Raw genomic sequence first — 18507 nt, forward strand, 5'->3', positions numbered from 1 at the left:
GCTTTAAGGCTGGTTGAGGGAGACAAATATTATCCTCTATGAGTGCTCTTATAGATTTCCTTCTGGGAAAAAGTTTGGTTTTCTTCATTTCCTTAATTTATAGTTATTCCAGCTCTCCTATGATTTGTAGTTTCCATTTGTGTCAAATTTCATGCTTTTGATTATATTTGATTTTCTTTAAATTGCTTGCTTTCCTATGTAAACCCAATTTTTGGTTTTTGGTCTTACTTTCTTGGACGATTTGAGTACATTTAATGTGCTTTATATGGAAATTATTGTCCCCATGAATGGTTATTCAGATACCCAACTTATTTACTTCATGGGTATGTTTGTTAAGCATGCACGAGTTGATAACAATGCAATTCTGCTGAACTAATAAATAATGAAATTCCTCTGCATGGGTTCTAAAAAATCCTTCAAACAGGCATTACAGACAAGATTCCACTATGCTTCTGGAGTAAGATTGGTTCTCTGCTAGCAGCTGTTACAGAGGTGAAATCTACAACATATACAAACGAAAGATCCCTGACTCAGGAGGAAGTGAACACAAAAAGCAACCTACTGGTCCCAAGAAAATGTTGACTATTTCCCTTAACAAAGAGATGAATGAATTTGTCAAAAAGGAAGAGAACAGACTTAGAAAAGTTACAGATATTTTTGTTTATTTAAACAAAGGGGCCCTACCATCCAAATGTTTTGTTGATGATTGTAAAATCTTTATGCAGGAGAAAAAAACATGGTTTATACGTTGTATGATCCAGCTTAGTTGATTTATGGTAACATTTGAAAAATCTAATAAGCACAAAAGAAACTGAGTCAGTCATTTTGGAACTTGGGCTGGTCTGTATACAGTGTCAGCCTGAGAGCAATGATTCAAGTTCTTTGAATGTGGTTTTGTGTTCTTAAAAATTGTTGGAGGCAGAGATTGTCCTGTCACAGCTTTGGTATTTGCTTCCATGTGCATTGAAGTCATTACTGGAAGTCTTGTAAACTGAAGAAACTAGATTGGATTGCCTCATTTAAATGCCAGGGTTTTTTCTGTGAAGCCTCAGGAAATTCTTAAGTTTTATGCTTTCAATTTGAAATAGGGTTTTTCAATGTATACCAAATCTGTTAGAACTTAGGATGCAAAAATGCTTGCTTTGTGTGTAAAGTAAAAAGAGTGGCCACTAAATAATGGAACACCCTCCCATCAATGATCAAATTAAAACTGATATGATCTGAAACTGCTATTCTTCTGTAAGATGAAGTATTGATTCGGAGGAGGCAGATCCATCGAATAAAAGTGACATATTTCTTTGATAGAATATTAAGGCATCCTTGCTTCCAGTCAACCTTTAGTACAACAGGTTGTTGAAGCTGGGAAGACTGGACAAATAAAAAAGGAGTCTCAAGTTAGCCATTAAAAAAAGAAGACCAATAATAATTATGAAGTGTCTTCAGATCCAAAGCTCAGCAAGTGATACAAAATATCTTGCTTCTGTTTCAACTTTGGACAAGAGACACAAGGGATTCATAGAATGATCAAAAAAGATTTGAGGTATGTCCTGGAAGTCTTAGGTCCAATGTGATCCATGTCCATAATATAAATCCCATTAAATACGATGAGATAGTGAATAACAAACAAACTTAAAAAGCTAAAAACTGATAGAAAGTCGGTCATTGAGGCATCCAATAGGACGCTCATTGTTAGAATGTTTTGTAACTCTAAGGATAGCATAGACTGTTTGATGCTACAATATAATGTAGCCTACTGGGACTTCACTCAGTTTACCCAAAAATTCTCCACTGGGGTTTGATTTCACTTGGAAATGGAAATTTGTGATGTTCCCTTCTAGGAGACAGCCAATTCCCAAAGATTAACATACATCACTATGCAAATATATCAGATTAAATTAAGAGCACAAGCACTGATTCATAATACACACTTAAAACCTAATTCCTTTCTTCTCTCCTAATCAATAACCTTAGGAAGGATAAGGAGTTACTTGTCCTTAGGGCACTGGGGCACCAATCTACAAGTAGGCTCCCTCAAGATTTATGAAACACATTCATACCTATCTCACGACTTCTCCCTCTAGGTTTTTTGATATATGTCCTTACACCATCTTGGTACCCTCCTACATTGTGAGGTTTAACTGCATATCTCCCTGACATGACCAACCTACCCTCTTAATAGTTTTAGCAAGTGATTAAGGAATAGGCTATTTTTATATTATTATGACCCTTCAAGGGTCCTTTATTCCTAATAGGATTCAGGTAGTTCATTCTGTAAATCAGTGTTTACTTATAGATGAGCAACAGTATAATTTTCTGTCACACAATGCTTGCCAGCAATATAGTATATTTCATTTCCTTTTATGAGTTCCCAATGATAAATAATAATTATCTTCATTCCTTTCAATCATGAATAAACTAAAAACTTCTGATCTTCCCAAGATCCCCAAACTAATGATTAGTAAAGGCCTTTTTTATACCATTCATAGTCAATGGGTCACAACTCTTGGAAATTCATTTTATTGAAAGATTCATGATTTCTCTTAAATAATTGCAGTCTTAACTAAGATTATCGCACCTTATAACAGTGTCAAACATAATGATAATTTTTTCAAGTCTCAATTATCTACTGTCATGAATAATTATTAGTCATCGACAGTGAATACTTGATGTCACTGTTAGACTCTCTGTCTTTGCATACTCTTATCATAGCTTTGGTATTGTCTTGACCACTGCTATCTTACTGATATCGATGACTAACAATCAGATTAGTCAATTCCTAAAAATTCGGTATTCTCTGGTAATATCCACGATAGTCTCTTCTGCAGATGGACTTATGTGGGAACATCATATGCAATCAACTACAACATGGAGCTCTCTCATCCAGTCAACAACTCTATAGGTGGTCGGTCTAACTTTAGCTGCTTTGAAACAACTATATTGTCGACGAGTATTCATTGATTGAAATCCTTAGTATAAAGAATATATTTCTTTGGCCTATTCCCTATCTTTACGGTCATAGCACCACCTAATTTCTGATCTTAAGTCATCATCTATAATTGATTACTTTAATAATTTAATTGTCTTCTTAATCATTAGTTGATGCTTATTTCCACTAGCAGTACTGACAATTAAGAGGAAGCTACATCCTCTGTAACTGGTACATTTTTTACCTTTCCATATTGAGGACTGTTGTTGATTAATGTTAATCGCTTCAGGTTGCTAACTTGCTTGGTTAATCTTCATTTAAATTGATATATATATTGGCTTGTAATCAAGTTGGCACATATACTAATTTATTACTCACTTGATTTCACCTATATCGGCCCTCCTTAGAACGGTAATCAATATGACTTAAAAATCCATTTTCTCTAGTATTACTAATATTGATGGTTGTTTCTGTCTATAACTGATTGACTTAATATGTTTTCGCAATCATTAATATAATTTTGTCTCACTGGAGACTTCACAAAATTATGCTACTGGATTGCCATGACAGAAGAAGGATCGGAGCATCATAATTAAGGTTTCAAACGGGGACATGACATACAAGAAGTAAAGGTTGTTGATTTCTATGGATTACCTTTTTGCAACTAAACATGGGAAAGGGAGGATGGGCTCTGTCATTATCCTCTCATTCAAGTGGTCATTGATGGGGTTTAATATTAGTATTAGTTTTTATGGTTTTTATGGTTATTAGGAGGGTTTTTATCCTTTAAGCTTAAAGACTTTTAATCATATTTTTGTATAAACCTATAAACTACTATGCACTACTATGGACTCTTAATGACAAATGATGGTTTCAAAATTATAACATCTAGTTAGAACTTATGGTTGATAAATGAAATCATGTGTGTGTATATTGATAAATATGTTGCTTTCGTCCTTAAAGCTTTATGGGATAGGTTCCTGCAGCTATGTGTCATGAGCTAGAGTTTGTTTGTTTGTACATTTAATGCTTTCTATGGATTATTGAAATGGATTTATGTTTCGAAATTAGGCATGTGTACTAACCTTTTGAAAGAACAAGTCAATGGAAGTAAAGGGACACTACCAAGTGTGTAATGGAAAATTCATGCAATAACCACATCCAAGCGGTTAAGCAGAAGATCAGGTCAAGGCAACTATAAACTGCTCATGCACAAATCCAGAGTCATGGTGTGCTAGATTTGTGGAAGACTTGTTCAGTAAGATGAATGTGTCCTATATTGGTGTACTTCATTTAAGTTCTACTAATCCTTGTTGTTGAAGGATGTTAGGAGTAGGAAGTTTGTTTTTCCATAGATGTTATATATAAGTTCTTGTTCAGACTTCTCTAGTTAGTCAAGAAGTCGATTGTAATTCATGGCAGTAGTCAATATATAGTTTTGTTGTTGTTATTTCAATTTGTACTTTTTATGGTTCCAATATCAATAAAATGACATTGTCGACTTTCAGCACTTTATCTTGTTCATTTGTTCCTTTACTAATCCAAGGGGGGCCACTTGGTGAGTGAATTCAGTTGGTAGAATTAGTTTCCTATTTCTCTTAGAATAGTTAGTACTCTATTGCTCCTGCAGCCACACAGTAACATAACTGTTGGTTGTTTCTGCAGCATGGGCAAACGGAGTAGTCTCATGTTTGAATTTCAATTCCTTTGAAATACGTTAACTGTTCTATTTTGTACTTAGCATTTCAATTTCATAGTTTACTAATGGCAATTGGGCTGGTTTAGAGCAAATACTTTGCAGATACCATTTCAAGTATACGTCCCTGGTTGATAAACTAAATGAGTTCAACAGGTCATTTGGTCACTGCTTAAGGATGTCCAATCCATAAGTAATGGGTGTAAAGCTCTAGTTTCCAAACCGATTAATTGGCCAAGCAGTCATCTTGTGTGGTTGAGTCAAGATGCTCCCCACAAATGAGATGTGTGGGTCACTGCTGATAACCAGGGAAATAGGTTGGGTTCATGCTCATTGTATGCCTCTATTGAATCAAGGAATATAAGGAAAGAGCCAATTCATCAAATCAATTAGCAAATAAGTTGGTCAAGGTTCCCATGGATTTCATGAAGTGATCTTAAAACAATTGAATATAAAGAAAATAAGTGTGGAGCAAATCAGGTTTGACTTTAAAGGTAATGATCTCTTCATTTGGTCCAAAATGAAGAGAGATTTGAATCTGACTGACCCCACAAGGAACATAATAAAAATTATAGTAATCATATTTCAGTTTCATGGAGCAATAACTAGTATGGTGATAAACAGATGTACTCAAGGCTTGACAGATTCTGCTATGGCAGGAATGGTTTTCACTCATGTTCCTCTCTTGATAACAATGATGTTAAGATCTGCCCCTATTCCCTATATGACCATCCTCCCATTCAACTGACTGTTTCAATTAAGGAAAGCAAACTAAATCTGATAAAGAAATTGGGATGCTTAAGTTGAATGCCAGTCAATTACTTTGCAAAGATAGTCTAGGCAATTATATTAAAGCTTTAAGTAGAATGTGCTAGGAAATTTGAAGAGAACTTGACTAAATTTGAGGAAAAAATACAAATGAACCCGTGTAACATTGAGCTGCAGGATATGCTAATCTCTGCTAACCATAAAGGGAGATGTCGTCAAATTTATGGAGCCTTGGGTGTTTGAAATTAAATCCAAAATGAACTGAATCTAATATAATATTAAGGTTCTAAGTGTTTATTTAATTTTCTCATAACCAAATTCCCCAGAGATAGGATTAAACCAGTTGGCATTGGTGGACCCTTGTCAAATGATCTTGGAGAAATTAAAAAAAAAATTCGTCCTTTTTTAAATCATTTTTTTCTTCTAGGGGTAGTAACCTTGAGACTCAAATCCTCAGATGTTATTCAATAAAACCAGTCCCAGGAAGTTGAAGAAAACTGATGTTAATCTTGAGATGTAGATGCACCCAGATGCACACCAAGCACATCCAGAGAGCATCTACAGGCATGGATGTGCATCAGGGTCCAGTCAACTTGTTTTCACTTAAAATATAATAATGAAGTGTTTTTTAATATTATATTCTCCCTAAAACTCTAAAAAAGTCATTTATGAGGCCATTCACAGTAAAAACATATCATTTTGTTTTCTTTTTTGCTCTCATCTCATTTAGTCTCCATTTTGGCATTTCAGAGGGCAGGTGATTATTTTCGAAGGGGATCATTTGTGGGGTGCCATATAGCTTCAACAAAGATCTAAGCATCTAAGGTGAGCATTTGACCCTCTTCTTGAGTCTTTTATTTAAGAACGTTTAGAATTTGATGAATTTTTTCAAGTCTTAAGAAAAAACGAAACAAGTTTAGCTCTTTCTAATAATGCCTTTGTATCTTTATTTTGCACTTGTATGCTTGCATTTCTTAGTTTTTTTCAGATTTAAATTTATGCAATTTCTTATAATAGCAAGCAAATCAGATTGCAAAAATGGCCAGTAGTCAAGAGTTTAGTGCGTGCAAAAGGAAACCAAAACTTCAAAATTGATACTCCTTTATGGAGGCATACCACAAGGATTCACAAATTGTAGGAGGTGGGGGGATATATTTGGAAGTGTAATTTCTGTAATTTACAAAAGAATAGCTGATATTCTTAAGTGAAACTTCACTATGAGCCATGCTGGTAAAGGAATGGGAATGTGTATACACCTAGATGAGAAGAGGTTGTCTCCTGCACAAAAAGCAGCATTCATAAAAGAACAAAAAGCTGATAAAATGGTTCTAAAAGCAAATCAAAGTGTTTATCCTATCAGAAAGGGGAAAAAACCATGAATTTACCCACTCATACAGTTGCAGCCTCCAAACGTCTCTTCTTGCTTATACCTTCCAGGCTTCTACGAATGATGAAGTACAAACTCCCATCCTCAAAAGAAGTCCATTGGACAAGGCATTTAATATGGATGCAAGAGATACATTGTTAAACAAACAATTGCATGTTGCACCTATGTCAATGGTCTTCTATTAATAGTTAGGAAGGGCTATTTTATTCACTCTTTCTTTCAGATCTTTATCTTATGTTGCCGTTCATTTTTTATTAGGGGAGGCTTTCATCTTAACATCACAATAATCCTTAAAAGAGATATCCTATCAAAGTTCGAGGTCAATTCTAGAGTATGCCTCTACAATTTCATCAATATTATTCATTAGAAGGATGTTCCTTTCTTCTTCTTCTTCAAGTTCCTCCCTAGGTAGGAAGGGGGTTCTTGTTTGTCTAGGATTTGGTATTCTAGGAGAACCATTATGATTTGTCGAATGATTGGAGTTAGTATCCCTCCTGTTATACTTGTATTCTACATGGCTCTAGGGAGGAGTTGATTTGTTATTTTGTTCCTCTCATTTTGCTCCATCAGGGCTTGGGTGGTTTGGGTTGTTTGTTCCATGAAAACCCTTAATTCATTGCTCATTTGATCACTCGTAGTGGCGGTGAGTTTCTCTCTCTTTCTAATGCTCTTTGAGCCCTTTGGCTAGTTCACATCAACTGCCTCTCACAAGATGGTAGGAAAAATGCTTTGAAATCAATTGTAATGTCCCATTCCAATTTTCCCTAGAACTTAGCCCTAAAATCACAATTGCATATATTAGAACTACAGTTTACCATGTATAAGGTTTCCTTCAATTGTGTACTCCATAATTTGAAATCCTGCAATATTTTTAGTATTCATTTATAATTGTAATGCCATAGTTAGATCCCTTTTTATTAGAAATGAACATCAATTCTCCGAGCGTAAAATCCTTGGGCATGTGAGATGTCCGCCCCAAGAGTGAGACTTCATCAAACAGCAATAAAAGGATGAGATTAAATATTTTTTAATAGCAAGGTTGACCTTGGTGGATGATAAAAAAATTAAACAAAATAATTTCCTTGGCTCATAATAGGCATATCGGCCTGCATAAAGAATGACATCTTTTCCAACTTCAATCGCCTATATAAGGAAGAGATCAGAGTTCATTTTCAACATAAAGCAAAGGCCGATTTACCTCTGCTATAGCAGTGATTTCCTTCCTTCTTGAGGCAATGAAATATCTTCCTAAGACACTGAATCAATTTGAAAAAGGAATAAAACACTTTGAGAAGGTAGCTGATTGTTTTGCGGGCATCAATATTGGATATCCGTGGTAGATTTCTCACAAAATCAGAGATAAAGACAGCAAGAAAAAAATGAAATCTGGGCATGCAATATATGGAAAAAAAAAAAAAAAAACTTGTTTATTTCCCAGATGTTAAGAAGAATTCACCTCAATCTGCGAGACTAAGACCTCCTTACCAATAGAATCAGAACTAGGGAAATGCAGGAAGAAAGACATCTGGTCTTGAGCTTGAGAAAATCTGTCCTTGTGTCAATGATACGACTTTATTTTGTGAAGATTTAACGATTTTTTACATATTACTTATCATTCCATGAGGTTAATGCTTTCTCTCTCTTGATTTTGCAAAATAAATTGGAGAATGCAGGAGGGAAGGTTGAAACGGGTTCACTCTTGGAGCAACTTGGGAGATCAAAATATGATGGTATGCAAAATCATCCATCATCACACCAACAAAGTGGATGCTGCAAGAAGATAGCTCAAGCTCAAGGGCTTCGAATGAGATGAAAGTTCAAAGCCAAATTATCAAAGCACAAATTCAAGTCAAGATTAAGCTGGAGTTCAAGAAAACAAAGAACAAGAAGAAGAGAGAAAGTCAGAGAAAATTTATCACCAACTTGAATTTCCTCCATTAATCCAAGTTCTTTTTACAGAATCCAACAAAAATTCCACTTCCATTATACTATCAAAGTGATTGATGATTCATTATTGGTCTTTTTGGTGGACTACTTAATGTTGCTTTGAAGTTTTCCCTCACTTGGAGTAGATTTCATTTCATATTTTTAGAAGTAATTTAGTTAAATGAAAGAAATTGTGGATGTTTACTTGGTTGTCTCACATAAACTAGGTCACTAGCCTCTTGTTGATTGTAAGTCTGCCTTGTATGGTGAGCTAGTAATTGAAAGTACTTTACTTCAATGGATATTAAATCTTCAGTTTGCATCCATTGATGGGATTGAAGAAGAGATATTCTGGGAAGGTGAAGCAATTGGGAGTGCATATGCCATCACTATTGAGGGCTTGGCAATGTTGAGTATTAAGAGATATTTCCTCAACACAAAGAGATTGGTCAATTCTATAGGATAAAGACGTTGAAGCAGCACCTAGTTGTCTTCTACCAATCAAAAATTCCACTTCCATGTGTTTGAATCATATTATGCCAAGTGTACGATTTTATCATTGGTTCTCAAAAGGTTTGTAATTTTCTTATTGGTCCATAGAGTGGTGCCTTCATGTAATTGGTTGACCCTTAGTTAGGATTTATAGGGATTAATCTTCACCCTTGATCTTGAATCGATCTTGACCCTTATTGTAATTGAACAGCTATAAAAGGCAAAGGCCTTCTCATTTGTAACTTATTAAATTAGAAAAAAATGATTAGACTAGACCAGGCTAGCTAAGGGAAAGACTTGTTGAAATTGTTTCCATTATACCATCAAAGTGATTGATGATTCATTATTGGTCTTTGTGGTGGATTACTTAATGTTGCTTTGACGTGTTCCCTCACTTGGAGTAGATTTCATTTCATGTTTTTAGAAGTAATTTAGTTAAATGAAAGAAATTGTGGATGTTTACTTGGTTGTCTCACATAAACTAGGTCACTAGCCTCTTGTTGATTGTAAGCCTGCCTTGTGTGGTGAGTTAGTGGTTGAAAGTACTTTACTTCAATGGATATTCAATCTTCAGTTTGCATCCATTGATGGGATTGAAGAGGAGATATTGATTTGAAAACCATTTGAGTATAACCTTAGAAGCTTGCACTAGATGAGTGGAGTAAGTGACAAGATTGCATCCAAGTTCATCAAGGCTTCCTTGTGTTCATGGTTAGAAGTAGAAGTAGAAGTAGAAGAAGTTAAGTTCAAGTTCAAGTTGACAGTACAAAGTTGGAAAATCAAAACTATGTTTTTATTGCACATAGTGAAGCCAACTCTATAGAAGTAAGTTGATATCCATGGAACGAATAGTGTAAGTCTCCATAGTGATACCAGCAAATCACATTATTTCACTAAGCAAGAATCCACAATTGAAGGAACCCTGAATTCATTTCATGATCTTACTTTCGAAGCTTAGCATAAGAAGTGACCTTATTCAAGAGAGGATTAAGTGGTAGTGTTTCATTCTGAAACACTGAGTGTTTGTTTCTACATGTTGTAATGGAATAAAACTCATATCAACATTACCCAAAAGTGAGGAATAGAATCCAAGCAAAAGGACAAAACATGAAGATGATGATGAAGACAATGAAACCTTGGCAAACATCTCCAAAGCAATCCAAACACAATCCCTTTAGAATCTGAGGTGTCGTAAAAGAGAAAAATGTAACGACCCTTGTGGATAGTTGGGTAACCCATAACTCTATTGATGAAGGATTGATCACAAGATTAGGATTGGAAGCAAAAAGACTTCAAAGGTTTTCAAGTAACCTCAGTTGAGGGGGCTACCACCCCATGTAAGAGGCAGATCACTCAATTAAACATCGCCTTTGGAAAGCATCCAGCCAACTGGAAAATTTTACATCGCAAAAATGGGAGACACTGATGTGATTTTGGGGACTCTATGGATATACTCCCTAGGTTGTTGCATACTTAAACTCCATAACTAGGAGATATGCTTTATGCACAAAGGGAATAAGGTAACCTTACATGGTCTATTTGATGGATCTCCGAGGGTAATATCTTCTAAAATATTGGAAAGAACCGTTAACAAAGGACAAGTGGAATAGGTTTCCCAATGCTTGGTCAAGTCCTCTACCAAAAAATCCATCCACATAGACATACAAACTCTACTGAGGAAGCATAAGAAGTTGTTTGGTGACATTCACCCAGAATTTCCATAAAAGATGGTTAGAAGGTGCAAAGCCAGTAGTCTCCACTCCATATTGTTATCCTTGCAAACACAAGGAAGTTGAAAAGGCTATTAAAGAGCTATTAGAGAAGGACATGTCCAGTCAAGTTCCAATCCCTTTGCCTCATCAATAGTACTCTCAAAGGACATCAATAGTACTCTCAAAGGACGACACAATGAGGGTGTCTATCGACTATAGAGCATTAAATTAAAAAACAATATTATATCCCCCAAATTAATTAATGAACCTCCATGGAGCAATTTAATTTTTCAAAGACTGACTTAAGATCATGATACCACCAAATCAGTTTGAGAGAAACTGATATACCTAAGACAACTTTCAGGTGCCACTACAACCATTTTGAATTTATAGTCTTGCTGTTTGGGCCAACCAATGCGTCAACCACCTTTCAAACTTGTATGTACCATATTTTTAGACTGGCTAACAAGGATTTTATTGGTTTTCTTTGATGACATCCTCATTTACGGCAAAACCTAGGAAGAGCATCTAAGGCATGTAGATGAATTGCTTGAGAACAATTCCTTGTAAGCTAAAATTATCCAAAGGCAAGTTTGGTATAAAAGAAATTTTGTGCTTGGGGCACAAAATTAGTGCGCAAGGAGTAAAGGTAGATGAAGAGAAGATTGAGGCTATTAAAAGTTGGCCAAAGCCTAAGACTCTAGCTCACCTGAGAGGATTTTTGGGACTCTGCAATTATTACTAAAGGTATCTAAAGGGTTTTTAAGAACTAATTGCCCCACTCACAAATTTAACCAAGAAGGGAGCATTTACTTGGAATGAAGATACGCGGACAGCTTTTGAAAGGCTTAAAGTGGTGATGAGCTCTTGCCCATTTTAACAACTCCAGATTTATCCTCACCCTTTGAGCTATATTGTGATACCTTAGGAGGGACACTGCAGTTGTACTAATCCATAACAAGCACCCCATAGCTTTCGAAAATAGGAAGCTCAAGGATATAGAAAGAACATACTTGATTTATATCAGAGATATGCTAGCAATTATGCCCCCAATTGCAAAATTCAAACAATAATTAATTTGTGGAAATTCATAGAGAGAATTGACCACACTAGTTTGAGATTCTTCCTAAGCCAGAAAGGCCTCAATAATGGGCAGCAAAAATGAGTGAGTAAAATACAAACATATGACTTTAATATCGAGTACATTAAGGGAAAGAACAACATGGTAATTGATGCTTTATCAGAGTGATCCCATCTTTGCTCTATGACAACAATATCCACACACTAGAAGACATATATACTCAATCAATATGCCAAAGACTCGTTCTCTAAAAAAATATGAAAGAAGAGAAGGTACAACACAAGAGAAATAAAATTATGGATGACCTAATCCTTAAGGACAGAATTTACATCACACCCAAATCAAAGGCGAAGGAAGAGATCTTAAACAACTAACAAGATAATCCATCAGTCGGACACCAAGGATATTACAAAACATACAAACTAATTAGAAAAAAGTTGTCTTCGAAGGCCCTTAAAAGAGATGTATTAAAACATGTTTAGTAAGCCAAAAGAACAAAGAGAAACACATATATCCAGCAGGATTACTCGACCCATTGCTATACCCGATCAAAAATGGGAGAGCATATCTATGGATTTAAAGCAAGGCTGCCCAAGGTCCTAGGAAAAGATTGTGTCTATGTTGTAATTGATCCCCTAAATAAATATGCACACTTTATGGCTATCCCATTTGAACTTAGAGCTCCCCAAGTAGCCAGAGCATTCTTAAGAGAAATTTTCAAATTACACGGGATACTGTGAAACATTGTAAGCGATTGGGATAGTCACTTCCTTAGCCTATTCTGGCAAGAGTTATTCACAGTAGACAGAACAATGTTAACTTATCATCCACAGACTGATGGATAAATAGAAATTGTCACGAGTGGATAGAAGGATATCTAAGGAACCGTGTTAAAGAACAGCAAAATGCATGGATTAAGTGGCTTCATCTGGGAGAGTGCTGTGATAATACCTCATGTGTCCATTTGGATGAGTCATTCTCAGACATTGTATGGCTATACAGCAATGTCATTTGGAGACTTGATCTGCTCAGAAATCGTGTCCCAAGGGATAAAGATTTCATACCACAAAGTGTTGACATCATGAACACACCTAAGGATAAACCCTACCAAACACAAAACCAACCAAACATATTGGAGATTTGGTCTTCTTGAGGATACAACCATACAAGAAAAAATCATTCCAAACAAGTGGAGTGGGAAAGTTTAAGCCAGGGTCCTACAAGCCATATAAAATACTAAGAAAGGTTGGAGAAGTAGCTTATGAATTGGAACTATTGCCTAGCAGTAGAATACACAACATATTTCACACTATCACCTTACGAAGGTATTGGAGTAACATATTACTCCATGCCCAGACTTGCCACCACTTGATGATGAAGGGAAATTGATCCCAGAGACTTATACTTAATGTCTGAGAGAAAAGACAAAGGAACAAGCCCATTGAGGAGTAGTGAAAAGGTCTGCCAATAGAAGATGCAACTTGGGAAGAAGCTGACATATTTAACCACTCAAACCTAAGGTTGCTTGAGGGCAAGCAAATATTGGAGGGTAGGACTGCAAATCCCCATCAAATAAGCCATAATTATGAAACATTTCGCAAACGTCTGGTGTTCAAAGATAGTCAAAATTGGTGTACGACAATAATAATAACGAACATGATATTAATATTGACAGCAGTGAATATCAATAATATCGTTGCTTTATGAGTAGCAAGAATAAGAGATATCATCTCTTAAGACAAAACGACAAATTAATGTTCGAGAGAAGAGAGGCGCAATACTACAAAGGAATATCAACTTTTAATAGCAAGCAGCCAAATTAATATCAGTGAAAACATTAACAGAAATAATAGAATTCACTGAAGGATGTGACCAATTTAAGTGGAGACAATTAGTATGTCAAATCAATTAGCATAAGTCTTAAGATTATGATTTACTTCAAAACCCGTTATAATGTAGAGATGCAGTTATGGAAAAGACATGAGTCATGTCTTTTGAGATACAACCCATCCCCTCCACCTATAGAGGTTGTATATATAGAGACTCAATTCAGTCATTCATACTGTCATCGGAGAGGAAGGAAAAAGACATAGTAGTAGAAAGGAAGATCTATCTCAACATATTCATATTTTCAGCAATCTGTTAGTGTGTACACACACACACACAGCATTCTCTGGTATGAGCAACTCCCTATGTATATACAACCCTATGAGTTATCCATGTCTGAATGTTACTGAAATTTAGATGTACAGTTTGATCTGCAATAGCTGCTTATATTACATACAGCGATATGTCCCAAGGCTGAATATGCCATTGTTTATAAATATAGTACAATGGATACATGATTGATTCTTTATGCATGATATATTCAGTACATAAGCACATTGAATTGATAAGTTGATATATGTGTTTTCACTTCTGACTATCATACTTTGTCATGATGGTGAAGTGAGGATTCCCAATCAGGGGAAATGGCAATGAGGTCACTTTCTAAGTACATCACTCCATGCAGCAACTATGAGGTGGACTGTCTTTGGGCTTAGAAAGGGGTAGACTTTCAGGACACCCTGTTGTGGACAACCCTTAGAATCTCCATCATGGGAAATAGGTTTTTCAATCAAGGAAGACAAGTTGAGGATGGCTAGATGGAGGGAAATGACAATAGGACCTCAAACTAACCCACCACATAACCATGGCAAGGGTCACATGAGGCCAAGGGGGAAATAATGTACTCACTCTTGGGCCTGGCGTAGGAGGTTCCTGGGACACCACGCTGAACCCCTTCACCTTATCATCTCCATGGTTGAACCACATCAAAATCAATTCTAGCAATCTTTTATACGTGTTTATTTATAATTAATGGAGATCTAACTGTGGCATTTTGATTATAAATGAATAATAACAATATTGCTGGATTTCAAATTAAAGATTACACAACCGAACAAAACCTTATACATGGTAAACCCCAACCCTAATCTTATGCAATTGTGATTTTAGGGAAAACTTCTAGGGCAAAATGGAAATAGGACATTATGTTGAGATCAAGCACACAAGAAGAAATGTGGAGAGAGTTCACACAATGGAAGATGCATATCAATTTGACTTAAAAATTGAGGAGAGGATGAACCAAAGGTATGAAAGTAAGCAAAGAGGATGAGGCTGTGATGCAAAGATGAAAGATGGCATGGAGATTAGAATGCAGGTCCATATCAGAAAAATAAAGGACAAGGCAGCAGCAAAAAATCAGAGACATGATGATTCATATGGTCCTAGAGATTAAAAATTCAAGAGATAGAGGAAAATTGGGTCGAGGTTTTAATAGAGAAGGCTTTCAAGGAGCTTGTTTTCATTGTGGAGGAGAGGGTCACAAAGCTGAACAAGCAAAAACAAATAGGCCTGAAAATAATCTTAAAGTTACAAATGTTAATGTTGAAGTTGAATCTTCACAATCCAAGGACACAAAAAATGGAGTACTGGTCACTTGAAATAACCCCTTTTTCAAATAGGATTTAATAATAAATAACAATTTTAAAAAAAAAAAAAATTTAAAAACTAAAAATATACATTATTAAATTTTGTTAAGTTTGATAAATGGTCAAAAGGCATGAAATGAAAAGTTGAGTCCCTAAAACATGGGATATAAAAGGGAGAAGAGAACTTCATTTGAAGAGGGGAAGGGATAAAGGAAGAAAAAAGGGAAGTTGTAAATCAAGTAAGAATTAATGGAAAAGAAAAAATAAATGAGAAGAAAATAAAGAAGCGACCTTCAAAGGGCAAAAGTTATGAAAGGTTGTGACTCTTTCAAAGAGTGACAATTATGAAGGATTGTGACTTTTTCAGAAGATAGAAATAATTAAGGGTTGTGACTCTTCCAAAGGGTGGTATTTGTGATAGGTTGTGATCATTACAAAGGGCAGCCATGATGGAGAGGTGAATCTCTCCATAACATTAAAAGATACAAAGGGAAGACCAAGGGAGATCAATTTGACAAATAATATATTATTCTCAAAGGCAACAATGAAAAGTGGTGATTAAATTATTTTGAAAGTGGCGATCCTATAAAAAATAAAATATAAAGGAGATATGATTCCAAGTATTGAAGGATGACATATCAATCATCACTCATGAACCTGTCCAAACAAATCCTTAATCAATCAATCATTAATCAGCGAGAACAAGCAATACATCATCAAAACCACATCAATCATCACTCCATCTGGGGATCAAGAAAACATACAACACCGCAATTAAGCATCACTCTATCGAATAAACATTAATTCAGTCATCATCCACCAATATACCAAACTAGCATTCATTATATCGTCACTGTTCTATCATCTAATCAGCAATCACTTAATCATAACTCACCAATATCTTGACTCATCAAATCATAGGATTTTTCCCAGCAATAGAGAAACTTATCGCAGCAGTATGTCATACTGGAAAAACTGAATTTGAGTGACAGAATCTGAAAATAAATGAGGTTTTTTCTAACAATTCTTTGATTGAAAACGGGGAAGCTAAAGATACCTTAATAAGGGAGCTAGAATACTTGATAGAGAATGCAGAGATTGAGCATCATAATTATTGTACTGACGCTGCCTTCAATGAAGAAAATCAGATTGCAGCAGTAACATGTCTTTCAGAGGGCAAAAAAACAGTGAAAATCCATGGAGACCAGCGGAAGGAGAGTGGAAAGGTAAAATAGCATAAGATGTAAAAGAAGACATTTGTTTTGTTTAAAGAGAAGGTATGAACTCAGTTGTTAAGAAGACATTTGTTTTGTTTGAGGAGAAGGTATGAACTCGTTTGTTTGTTCTGATCTTGATAGACTATATTGGCAAAAGATTATATTTGATACTTTGAATTTTCTCAAGGGTAGAAGTGGAGAAAGGATTAAAAAAGATAATGTTGTGAGATTGCAGGAAGTAATGAACAAGAGAATTCTGGTGGAGAAAGCAGAGAGATGGATCCAACAGAAGCATCGGGTCTACAAAAGTTTCGGCAGTGACTGCCCACCTCCAGTGGTAGTCTAAAAGGACCAAGCTCACCCCGCCCCAAATCTTATCCTTCAGTGCTGGATTTTTCCTGCCTGGGAAGGACCTCTAATCTTCCTTTGTTGGGTCTGTTTCTTTCTTGTCTGTTCTTTCTTGGGTCACCGTTTGGTGATCTTGCTCTTGGCAGTGCCTTTGTTGTATGCTTTCAGTCCCTTAAACCCTTTTGTGGTCTCTTGTTGGACATTAATAAATTTATCTTATCTCTTTCTACCTTGGGTATATGATGTAGGAGTATCCTAAGTGAATTTGCAATCAGCATCAACCAAAAAGATTTACATTTTATGCTTTATTGGATTTTTGGATTTAGGTTAGCTTTTGGTACTTACTAAGCCAAATATTTTTATAAAATATTAGACCTATGGTTGTAATTTTGTGTATTTAGTGGTATTTGACATTGTCAAAATTCAAAAGTTTACAAAGTGGGTGTTGAGAACTTGTGGATCCCACATGCACCTCAAATGGAGCCAGTTTTATTTCAAATTCAAATTCCCGAGAATTTAATTGTATGACTAAGCATTTCCTTCAAAAGTAGGCATACCAAAGGAGAAATTCTGAGTTACTAAGTTTGGGAGTCAAGTAAGAGTGCAAATGGTCTTAAATGGTAAGCTAGTTTTAGCATGTTGTAAGAGGTGTTGTGAGAACTCCTAACAAAGATTTCACACTGAAATTAAAATACAAATTGGAACAGAGACAATTTAGACATGCTTTTCTGGGTCCCTAAACTGGGGGAAATGAAAAAAAATTTGGGTGAAGGAAAAAGAAAATGTATTGATTTTCACTGGTAATTTTACAGGTTTGAAGATGGAGATTGGAGAGCTGGAAGGAAGGCTTTTGCCATTTGTATACTCGTACATCATTAATTAAATTATTAGTTTCATCAAATTAATGCAAAAAGGGGATATAATCCAGTGTGGTTAGGAAGTGTACAATTTTAGGTTCTGCAAGTTTTCATGCAATATATTGGACATGCTTATAATTAAGTGCTTTTGGCAATTAGTTTGAGATCCAGAATTCACTATTTATTTAATAGAATTTAGTAATGCCTATCTTACTTCTAAACTGTTCTTGAAATATTTTGTGTTATTATGAGTTGAATATTGCTAAATATTCACAAAAAGCTTTTCTATGGCAGTAGACGTTAAATTGGTTATTGTGGACTTGAATGCAACTATGGTGTTTAGTTTGTAACATCTTGTGTGTGTCGAGGTAGAATATATGACTTTTAGCGAGTTATGGTGAGTTTGTCAACTTTGTAGGGCAGATTCACTTAGAGTTGAAGATTGGGGCTTTGCATTGATTCCTTAATACAATTCACCAAAGTGTCTGTATCCTTGTGTTTAGATATATGCAATCCTTGTGTCTACTTGCATTTGTTCACTCTCCACATGTAACCAAATAACAAAAGCAGTAATAGTTTAATTGTTGCAGGGACATCGTTCAATCAAAAGACATAAAAACATGA

The 18507-nt window shown here is 35.5% G+C and overlaps 1 protein-coding gene across 3 annotated transcripts in view; it reads right to left on the reverse strand.

Annotated features, from left to right (window-relative positions):
• The window catches only part of LOC149530457 (phosphotyrosyl phosphatase activator (PTPA) family protein), a 52810-nt gene that overhangs the window by 32042 nt on the left and 2261 nt on the right, over positions 1-18507 (reverse strand). The window lies entirely within an intron of this gene.

This window comes from Cupressus sempervirens, chromosome 11, assembly GCF_028749045.1.
Source record: "Cupressus sempervirens isolate cs-2001-9-10 chromosome 11, ASM2874904v1, whole genome shotgun sequence".
In the NCBI taxonomy this organism is placed as follows: Eukaryota; Viridiplantae; Streptophyta; class Pinopsida; order Cupressales; family Cupressaceae; genus Cupressus; species Cupressus sempervirens.